Here is a 10,595-nt window from a genome sequence, read left to right on the forward strand (position 1 = left end):
CACCCAGGCTGGAGTGCAGTGGTGCCATCTCGGCTCACCACAGCCTCCGCCTCCCGGGTTCAGGGGATTCTCCTGCCTCAGCCTCCTGAGTAGCTGGGATTACCGGTGCCTGCCACCACGCCCGGCTAATTTTTTATATTTTTAGTAGAGACGGGGTTTCACCGTGTTGGCCAGGCTGGTCTCGAACTCCTGACCTGAGGCAATCTGCCCGCCTCGGCCTCCCAGAGTGCTGGGATTGCAGGCGTGAGCCCCCCCGCCCGGCTGGGTGCTGTTGTCATTGGCCGTTCGCAGGTGGAAGAACTCAGGCAGAGCAAGGTTTAGCTGGGAGGGGGCAGAGCCTGGCTGAATCCCAGCTTTCGAGCCACGCCCTTCATCAGGACCCCTCCTGCTTCCTCAGCGGGAACACGTGTTATTAGGGTTTCACTGGCGTCCGTCTGCTCCTCTCTTCCTCCCAAGCCCCTATATTTGTTCTTTGGCTGCTTCCATCAGCTCCGCCTTCAAAGTCTAACCAGAATCCACCCACTTCTCAGCCCCCAGACCAGCCCAGTCACCCCCACCCAGGTCCGAGGCTCCTGCCCTTGTCCCCTACAAGTCTGTCCTCCCACTAGCAGGTACCAGAGGGCACCTGGGAGCCCCTGAGTCAGGGCCCGTCCTTCCTCTGCCGGCAGCCCTCCATGGCTCCTGCCTCCATCAGGGTCGAGGCCCAAGCCCTTCCCCATGCTTGCAAGACCCTGGATGAGCTGCCGGATTCCCTCCCTGCTCTCCCCTCCTCCCTGTCTCCCCCTTGCTCACTCTGCTCAAGCCACACAGGCCTCCTCATTGCCTCCGGGCCTCTGCAAAGGCTGTTCCTTCAGCCTGCAATGCTGTTCCCTCATGTTCCCACCGCCCTCTCTCCCTGCAGCCCTCCCTGATCATCCCTGTTTAAAACTGCATTCCAGCCAGGCGCGGTGGCTCACACCCATAATCCCAGCACTTTGGGAGGCTGAGGCAGGTGGATCATGAGATCAGGAGTTCGAGACCAGCCTGGCCAACATGGTGAAACCCCGTCTCTACTAAAAATACAAAAATAAGCCGGGTGTGGTGGTGCATGCCTGTACTCCCAGCTACTCGGGAGTCTGAGGCAGGAGAATTGCTTGAACCTGGGAGGCGGAGGTTGTAGGGAGCCGAGATCCCACCATTACACTCCAGCCTGGGCGACAGAGTGAAACTCCTTCTCTTAATAAATAAATAAATAGCTGGGTGCAGTGGCTCACGTCTGTAATCCCAACACTTTGGGAGGCCGAGGCAGGTGGATCATGAGGTCAGGAGTTCGAGACCAGCCTGGCCAACATGGTGAAACCCCGTCTCTACTAAAAATACAAAAATTGGCCGGGCGTGGTGGTGGGCGCCTGTAATCCCAATTTCTCAGGAGGCTGAGGCAGGAGAATCTCTTGAACCCAGGAGGCAGAGGTTGCAGTGAGCCAAGACTGTGCCACTGCACTCCAGCCTGGGTGACAGAGGGAGACTCTGTCTCAAAAAATAAATAATAATAATAATAAAATTGCATTCCACTCCATCGCTGCTTTCTCTCTCTCCCCCCATTGCTTGTCGGCATCTGACTTCTCTACATTTTACTTATTTTTGTCACCTGTCTCCTGCAGTAGGCTGTAGACTCCATGAGGGCACTGCCGTCCATCTTGTTCACTGCTGGATTCCCAGTTCAGTGCCTGGCACGTAGTAGGTGCTCAGTAAATATTAGCAGGATATGTTGTCTCTGGAGGGAAGGAGTGGGCTGCTCAGGATATTTTTCTGGAGCTCTAGCAGTGCCTGGATGCAGGGGAGGGAATCTCTGGGTTGGAGGTGAGCCCTGGCTGCTACGGGAAAGGCACCAGCCAGACACTGGGCAGAACAGGGAAGCCTTGAATGCCAAGGCAAGGGCTGTGTTTTTCCTGAACCTGGGTCTTTCTGTCTCCCTCTTTCAGGTAGCCTGGCTTGGAGGAGGCAGAGCCATGACCGAGGGGACCCAGGTACTGGCGGGAGGAATATGCTGGGGTAGGGGGCACTTTTGGAAGTTACGTCTTCTGCCTCCTGGGAGCCTAGATCTCACTCCAGGTAAGTCATTCTAGTAGTTGAGACAGAGAAAGGACCTTAGAGATTGTGGAGACCATAGATGGGGAAACTGAGGCCCAGAGAGGAGAAGGGACCAGATGTTATTGACCATCACCCCCGTCCATACACCTATGCTTCGGCCCCTAGAGTAGGGACACGGGCGTGGTGTCTCTCACTTCTCTTTGGACTAACGCGGACCAGAGCCGTGTTGCCCCTGACTTGCCGAGTGACCTTGGAAAAATTGCTTCTCCTCTCTGGGCCCTGTTACCTGTCTCCTTACAATGAAGGATTGAGCTTCGGTTTGGTTTCGCGGTGCTCTTTGCCTGCAATTCCTGTGACTGCCATCAGGTGGCAGAAAACAGCCAAGTTTAATAGGGGCCATCCCTGTTCCTTCCTCTTAAAGGATACCAGGGACATCCACCGGAGGGATGGCTGCGGTGTCACTGTCCACATCAGGGATGTTAGGTAACAGGGAAGGCGAACTGGCTGGCAAACCGGTGCGTCACCCTTCCCTGGGCCTGGATGGAAACGGTTCATCCCTCCCCTTCTGTGGTTCCAGGGTCTGGGCTCCCAGGAGGACAGTGAAACCCTGGCCTGACCAGCTGATGCACCCTGCTTCAGACGCTCCTGCCAGAGCCCCAGTCCCTTACGGACCTAGGACATTTCTGCTCCTGCCCAGCCTACCAGGAGGGAGCCTTGAGCCTTTCAGCTCTGCTGCGTGACTTTGAGGCTCTGGCTCCCCTCTTGGGGCCCCGGGTGCCCTGTCTTCAGTGGGAAGCACTGCACCACTGCGGAAGGCTCCCAGGGACAGCCAGAGGACATCGCATGAGGAGAAGGACAGGGCAGAGGAAGAGCACTCGGAGGCACTTCCCCTCTTGCCCACAATATTCTTCCAGCCACACCTTTGCCCAAGCCATGCTCCCTGCCTGGAGCACTTTCAACCTCTTCTCCGCAGCTCCAATCCACCTGGGGTTGCAGCCTCCTCCAGGAAGTCTTCTTGGATTCCCTCCTTCCCAGGCAGAGAGCACCTAGCCCTCATTGGGGTTCTCACAGGCCCTCACCTAGCCTTCATTGGGGCCCTCACAGGCCCTTCGTGCAGTGAACAGCCCTGGCTGGAGGGGCAGCCAGTCCTGCCCGAGCTCTCCAGTGACTAAGTAGGGAGATGCCGTCATCCCAGCTCCTTCTCAGGCCTCCACCAGCGCCCCACCTCCACCCCAAGTGCCTCCACAGCAGGCACCGGTGCCCACCCCGTGGGCGGTTTCCCCTTCCCCTTCAACCCGGATGCCTCGCTGTCTGCCAGGGGTCTCGGGGTGGTGGGGGAGGGGGTCTGAAGGCCTCCGGCCAAGCGCAGGCGGATCTGGGGGTGGGGAACTGGGCATCTCGGGGCTTTGCCGGGAATGTGTCGTGGGAATTCCAAGTGGATGGAGACCCTCAGGGTTGCACCGGTGACCTGCAGCCATGCCACCATTGCTCGGCCCCTGGGGAGGGGGGTGGGGGAGAGGATTGGGGGAGGGGGCACAGGGGCTGCGTATGTCCTCCAGGGCCATGTTCCCTATCCAGGCACCACGGGCAGAGGTGCCGGAACCTGGAGCCTGGGAAGAAAGAATTTATTATTATTTTTTGAGATGGAGACTCGCCCTGTCGCCCAGGCTGGAGTGCAGTGGTGCGATCTCGGCTCACTGCAACCTCCGCCTCTCGGGCTCCAGCGATTCTCCTGCCTCAGCCTCCCAGTTAGCTGGGATCAGGCCACCACGCCCGGCTAATTTTTTGTATTTTTAGTAGAGACGGGGTTTCACCATGTAAGCCAGGACCTGACCTTGTGGTCCCCCCCGCCACCCCTCGGCCTTCCAAAGTGCTGGGATTACAGGCGGGAGCCCCCGCGCCTGGCCAGGAGGAATGTTTTAATGAAGAGTCCTGTTGGCTGCAGGGCTCAGAGCGCGGTCAGGTGGACATGTAATCGCCACCACTGGGACAGCTGCGCCCAGACTGCGCGTTTGCTTAGCTCGGGGACGGCCGGGTGGGCTCCGGCTTGCCTCCCCTCAGAGCATCCGCTGAATGGGGGGCATCTCCCCTCCAACTCCTGCTTGGCGGAGAGGAGGGGGAGATGGAGGGGAGACAGAGAGGGGCTCCTCTTTACTCCAGTGGGCAGAACTGCCCGAGCTGCTCTGCGGAGTGACTTGGGTCTTGCTGGCCCCCCGGTGTGCCTGGAGGGGGGTCTTGCTATCCCCCCTTCAGCCCTTGGTGCCTAGCCCAGGACCCTGTCCCCAAAGACCCCACTGTGTGCCCAAGGGACTCCTCCTAGAGCAGAGTCTTCTGCTGTCTGTTCCGCAGAGGGTAAACTGAGGCCCCAGAGGTTGTCAGGGACACAGAGCCCAGGGAGGCAGCCCAGATCCCTGCTCATGCCTGGTTTGCGCGTCTGCTAACAGCTGGGTCACACGCGTCTGTCTCCAGCCTGGGTCCCCTCCGGCACTCATTTCTCTGTGCTTATTCAGGGACCTGCCTCCATCAGGGTTTGGCTAGAAAACGGGGCATTTAGTAATCGCCCCAGTTCCCTTCCGTGGTCCCTGCTCCATGCTGGGACCTGCGCACGTCTCTTGGGAGCCCCGTCTCACTCGGCAGAGGCCGGGATGACGGCCCATTTCAGAGATGGCGTTTGGCTTGCCCGGGGTCACCACCCTCTGGACTGGCGTCCCAGCAGCCTCTGAACCGAGGGGTCCCCAGCCCAGGCCGGGAGCTGGTGGAGGAAGTGGGGAAGGGTTTCCTGCTTTTCGACTTGGGGTGGAAGTGGAAGAAAGCATTTTCAGGGCGTTTTGACATTTAACAAACAGTATGCAAATTGCATGCAGATTACATGCAAATCATCACCCATTTCTTAAGCCTCAACAGCGCTGGCTGGCGTGTTCTGAAATAATAATGTTGGGCCTGTCTCTTGGTGATGACCTGGGGGGGGAGGTGCGCAGCCTTCTCCTCCCCGCTCTTCCCATCCGAGCCCGTCTCTCCTCCTCTGCCCCCTTCCTTCCCTCTCCGTCCCCATCTTCCATTTTTCTCTTCCTCCTTTGCATCATTTGTCGAAGGCCTCCCTGGCCTGAGATAAACATAAGCTGCAAAAGTGGCTTCCTGCAGCCCATTTTCGAGGTTGGGAAACTGAGGCATGAGCCTAGGGTCCCACAGCCACGCCGTGGAAAGCAGCCCTGACGGAGTGTCACCGTGTACCAAAGTGCATGGTCCCTGTGACCCAAGGAGGAGAGATGACAGTGGCTGCAGTTGTCGGAGCTGCTCTGAGGAAGTCCTAGGCCTGACAGGGCTAAACAGGGCCAAGGGGAGCTATCGGGGGGTTTCTTGGCCTTGAATGACAGGCTGCTGGGTTTGGATCTGGAGAAGGCTCACCCTGACTCTTCCTGCTCCTCCATCCACATGTCCCTAAGTTCTGGCCACAGTCCCTCCACTTGGTTTGCATGTCCCACCTTCTTTGTTTGGCAAGCTCCTATTCATCCTTCAAAGCCCTAGCTTCAATACCCGCTTCTTCATGCAGCCATTTCTTATCCTTCAAGAAGAGCCTACTTTCCTCGAGGTTTCTGCTGCCTCCAGTCTCACCTGTGACTCACTCGGGGATCTACCGAACTGGGAGGTCTGTGTCTCCTCTGAGCAGTCAAGAGTCATCGCTACTGTTGGGGCCGCAGGATCACCCAGCTTGGAACTAGATACAGAGATGCTGTTTGGAGAGTGTACTGAATAAAAGGTTAAACGTTTGAAAACACGATTGAGTTTCAGCTTCCTAACTTGGCCCTGAAGCTCTCTTGCGCTTCATTCTCCCCCAGCTACGGTTTTGACGTGATCACGTCCGTCACCTTCCTCCCTGTCCCCTCCAGGCCTTTGCACAAGCTGTTACACCAGGTGACCCCTGCCAGCCCCCTCCCAGCTCGGGGCTGTGAAACCCGGGGAAGCCCGCCTGCTCCCCGCCAGGGCCTCTCAGACTCCGGGCTCCACCCTGAGCAAGTCTGGGCCGTGAGGAGTTTTGGGTGAGACTTGGCAGCCACCGTCTGGCTGGGGCCCGCGGCGTCCTCGGGAGGGGCCACTTCCCGCCTTGGCCGCCCACCTAGTTGGCGCTCCAAGAAGGTCCCAGGGAATCCTCCTAGGGGGCAAGTGAGTCCAGGTGGTTCCCTCAGAAGACCTCAGCAGTTTAGCCAGAAACTGCCAACACCTGGAGTTCCCGCCTCCGACCCGCCCTGCCTCTCGCTCCTCTTTCTGTGTGACTCCAGGCTGGGCTCTGGCATTCTCTTAACTCTGAGCATTCATTCAATGCGAGATATCAAGACAGACGCTGCTCCGGCTGCCACAGACAGTGGGGCAGGTCGTTGACTGCACAAGAGGACCCAGCTGCAGAGGTGAGAGGGCCCCAGGAAGGAACCTTTCTTTGTAATTCATTCAACAGCTCCCGTACAAGTTAGTGCTCGTTCTGACCTTGCCACCTTTCTCTCTCTCTCTGTGTCTCAGTCTCTTACGTTATTTTCTTTTTATTGAGACGGGGTCCAGGCTGGAATGCGGTGGCATAATCACGGATCACTGCAGTCTCAACCTCTCCAGCTCAAGCGATCCTCCTGCCTCAGCCTCCCAAAATGCTGGGATTGCTGGTGTGAGCCCCCGTGACCGGCGTCTTTATCAGCTGCTCTCTGTTGCTCTGTTTCTCTCTGGGGTTCTGTTTGTGTCTCATTATCCCTGCCTCTCCTCCAGGTCTCTCCGTTGGTCTCCCTCTCAGTCTCTGTCTCTCTCCATGTCTCTATTTTTTTTTCCTCAAATTTCCTATTGAAAAAGACACCTCTTTCCCTGGGCTAGGCTTGGTGGCTTCTGACTGTAATCCCAGCACTTTGGGAGGCTGAGGCAGGACGGTCGCGTGAGCCCAGGAGTTTGAGACCAGGCTGGAAAACACGGCGAGACCCAGTCTTTACAAAAGCATTTAAAAATTAGCTGGGGCTGGGCTTGATGGCTCACACCTGTAATCCTAGCAATTTGGGAAGCCGAGGCGGGCAGATCATCTGAGGTCAGGAGTTCGAGACCAGCCTGACCAACATGGAGAAACCCCGTCTCTACTGAAAATACAAAACTGGCTGGGCTTGGTGGTGCGTGCCTGTGATCCCAGCTACTCAGGAATCTGAGGCAGTGAGCCGAGATTGCGATACTGCATTCCAGGCTGGGTGAGAGAGCAAAACTCCGTCTCAAAAAAAAAAAAAAAAATAGCCAGTGTGGTGGCATGCCCCTGTGGTCCCAGGTACTTGGGAGGCTGTCAGGAGGATCACCTGAGCCTCTTGAGTTTGACTGCAGTGAGCTGTGATCATGCCACTGCACTCCAGCCTCGGTGGTGACAGAGCGAGACCCTGTCTCTAAAATAAATACAAGCCAGGCGCAGTGGCTCACGCCTGTAATCCCAGCACTTTGGGAGGCCGAGGCGGGTGGATCACGAGGTCAAGAGACCGAGACCATCCTGGCCAACATGGTGAAACCCCGTCTCTACTAAAAATACAAAAAATTAGCTGGGCATGGTGGCGCGTGCCTGTAATCCCAGCTACTCAGGAGGCTGAGGCAGAAGAATTGCCTGAACCCAGGAGGCGGAGGTGGCGGTGAGCCGGGATCGCGCCATTGCACTCCAGCCTGGGTAACAAGAGCGAAACTCCGTCTCAAAAAAAAAAAAAAAAATAAAATAAAATAAATACATAATTAAGAAATATAACATTACATTTAAAAAAAATGATGAAAACATAAGTTGGCTGGGCACAGTGGCTCATGCCTGTGATCCTAGCACTTTGGGAGGTCAAGGCTAGAGGATCGCTGGAGGCTAGCAGTTTGAGACCAGCCTGGACCTGGGCAACATGGTAAAACCCCTTCACTACTGAAAATACAAAACACATAGCCAGGCGTGGTGGTGCACGGCTGGAATTCTAGCTACTCCGGAGGCTGAGGTGGGAGAATCGCTTGAGTCTGGGGGGCAGAGGCTGCCGTGAGCCGAGACTGTACCCCTGCACCCCAGCCTGGGTGACAGATGAGATCCCATCTCACACACACACACACAAATGAAGAGTCCCCCTTTCCTTCTGATGTCCAAGGATGACCTCTGGGGTGTTTTCAGAAGCTGCTGGGGTCATGCATTGCACAGTCCCTGATTAAGCACCTCCAGTGTGCAGGGTTCTGAGGACAGCAGGGTGACCGGGACGCCCAGTCAAGCCCCCCACGAAGCTCACACCCCCAACAAAAGAAATGGAAGCTGGAGGGCAGGTGCATGGCCCCTGAGCCTCCCCGGAAACCCCTTCCACACTCAACCTTCCCCTGAGTGACCTCGGCTGTTCTTTGTCCCTCGCTGGGCCTCAGTTTCCCTGCCTGCCCAGGGAGGGAGGTATTTGGGATGGCCAGGCCGGGAGCTGCTTGCGTGACATTGGCTGTTTGCTGGCAGAGAAATCCTGACTCATTCCCGTCCCAAATGGATTTGAAAGAACCCTCAAAAGGGAAAACAGTCATAAGGAAAAAAAACAAAAAAAACTCAGAGCCAAACACCTGGCCTTGCAGGGTGACACAGCTGGGGTGGAAGCGGCCTCACTACCGCCCCTTGGATCATCAGGGAAACTTACCCATCTCTTTCCTTGATGGCCCCTGGCTATCCCCTGAAGGCTGCTGACCTCACTATGAGGGCTCCAGGCCTAGCCCTGAGGCCTCCTGACGTGGCACTGACCTCACACTTGTGCTTTGAGCTTCAGATCTACTAAACCCCTTGCTGGGCCTCAGCCACAGGGTTTTTTTTCACAGACTATGTCTTTTCTTTCCTTTCTTTCTTTCTTTCTTTGTTTTTTGAGATAGAATCTGGCTCTGTTGCCCAGGCTGGAGCGCAGTGGCACAATCTTAGCTCCCTGTGCCCTCCACCTCCTGGGTTCAAGCCTTCCTCCTGCCTCAGCCTCCCGAGTAGCTGGGACTACAGGCATGTGTCACCACACCCAGTTAAGTTTTCGTTTGTTTGTTGTTGTTTCTTATTTGTTATCTTTGCCTGGCTAATTTTTGTAGTTTTAGTAGAGATGGAATTTCGCCATGTTGGCCAGGCTGGTCTCGAACTCCTGACCTCAGGTGATCCGTCCGCCTCAGCCTCCCAAAGCGCTGGGATTACAGGCGTGAGCCACCGCGCCCGGCCTGTGTGGGCTGTTTCTGTATATGAAATATCCTCTTCCAACCTTTCACCTTTCACCCTGTGATTTGCAGGTTCAATGTCACTTCCTTGGGGAGGCCCCAAAACAAGTCCTGTTCCTGTTGTTTTGTATTCTCACATCTTGTTCTTTTCCTTTGTAGCATTAATTATTTATATTATTATTCATTCGATGTATGTTTTCCCCACTAGCCCGTGGGCAGCGGGAAGACCGGGAAGAGGGTCTGGTTTGGTCACTGCTGCGATGCACGGCGTGTAATAACGCAGCGTCAGGGAGTGGTGGGGGGCCAGGGACACCCATACTCCCTCCCCAGGCTCGGTGAGGCCCCCTCCCCATCCCAGTTCCTGCTACCACTGTGCCTTGGTTCTGGTGACCAAGGCTTGGGATTGGGATTCCAGGCACTCCGGCTCCTGCCGCCGTGATAGATGGAGAGAATTCAGAATTAATTATTGACTGCTCCACCGAGCCAGCCCGATTTGGGCAGATAAAGAGGGTGGGTACCACTGCGTCTGCTCAGCGTTTCTCAGGAGTTTATTAGAGGTTGGGAGGCAGTTGGCTGAGAGGGGAGGTCTGGAAGGCACTGGAGCCAGATGGAAGGCTGTGGCTCTGCTGGGCCACTTTGGGCAACACGCTCTCCCTCTCTGAACCTTGGTTTTCTCATTTGGAAAAAGGGAACTAAAAAAAAAAAAAAAATCCTATCGTGGCATTTTGGGAGGCTGAGGTGGGCGGATCACCTGAGGTCAGAAGTTGGAGACCAGCCTGGCCAACATGGCAAAACCCCGTCTCTACTAAAAATACACAAATTAGCCTGGTATGGTGGCACACACCTGTGGTCTTGCTACTCGGGAGGCTGGGGTGTGAGGATCACTTGGATCCAGGAGGTGGAGGTTGCAGTGAGCCGAGATTGCGACACTGCATTCCAGCCTGAGTTACGGAGCCAGATCCTGTCTCAAGAACAAACAAACACCAAACCAAAACAAAAAACTGCAGAATCCGTGAGTTGACTGCAGGCCTCATTCTGTCCCCCACCTAGCTGGAGAAGATGGTGTGAGAATCAGCGGCAGACTCCCTGTCTCAAGGCAGATTTGTCTCCCTTAGATGCTGAAAGATGCCAGATGGCAAACGCATCTCAGTTGTAAGAACTTATCTTAGACAACAACCACAAAGGACTGATCATCGGCTTGAACTACTTCCTTTTCCTTCAGATTCCAGATTGCTTGATCTTGCCACAAGGGGCACAGCGCTCTCTGGTGGTCAGTGCAAAGGCTGCAGCATCTTAGAAATGCAAATATGAGGCCGGGCACGGTGGCTCAAGCCTGTAATCCC

The 10,595-nt window shown here is 55.9% G+C and overlaps 2 long non-coding RNA genes across 2 annotated transcripts in view; one reads left to right on the top strand and one right to left on the bottom strand.

The window, feature by feature from the left end:
* The window catches only part of LOC108304262, a 7,278-nt gene extending 4,152 nt beyond the window's left edge, over nucleotides 1–3,126 (top strand). Inside the window, exons 2-3 of the long non-coding RNA XR_001825180.2 lie at nucleotides 1,962–2,091; nucleotides 2,648–3,126. This is a non-coding gene — a long non-coding RNA (uncharacterized LOC108304262). The remainder of the gene's footprint in view (nucleotides 1–1,961; nucleotides 2,092–2,647) is intronic.
* The window catches only part of LOC108304263, an 8,685-nt gene extending 2,846 nt beyond the window's left edge, over nucleotides 1–5,839 (bottom strand). Inside the window, exons 1-3 of the long non-coding RNA XR_001825181.2 lie at nucleotides 5,482–5,839; nucleotides 2,056–2,060; nucleotides 1,340–1,346 (exon numbers count right to left, since the gene is read on the bottom strand). This is a non-coding gene — a long non-coding RNA (uncharacterized LOC108304263). The remainder of the gene's footprint in view (nucleotides 1–1,339; nucleotides 1,347–2,055; nucleotides 2,061–5,481) is intronic.
* Nucleotides 5,840–10,595: the final 4,756 nt, after the last annotated feature.

The sequence above is a fragment of the Cebus imitator genome, unplaced genomic scaffold, assembly GCF_001604975.1.
Source record: "Cebus imitator isolate Cc_AM_T3 unplaced genomic scaffold, Cebus_imitator-1.0 Scaffold53, whole genome shotgun sequence".
Classification (NCBI taxonomy): domain Eukaryota; kingdom Metazoa; phylum Chordata; class Mammalia; order Primates; family Cebidae; genus Cebus; species Cebus imitator.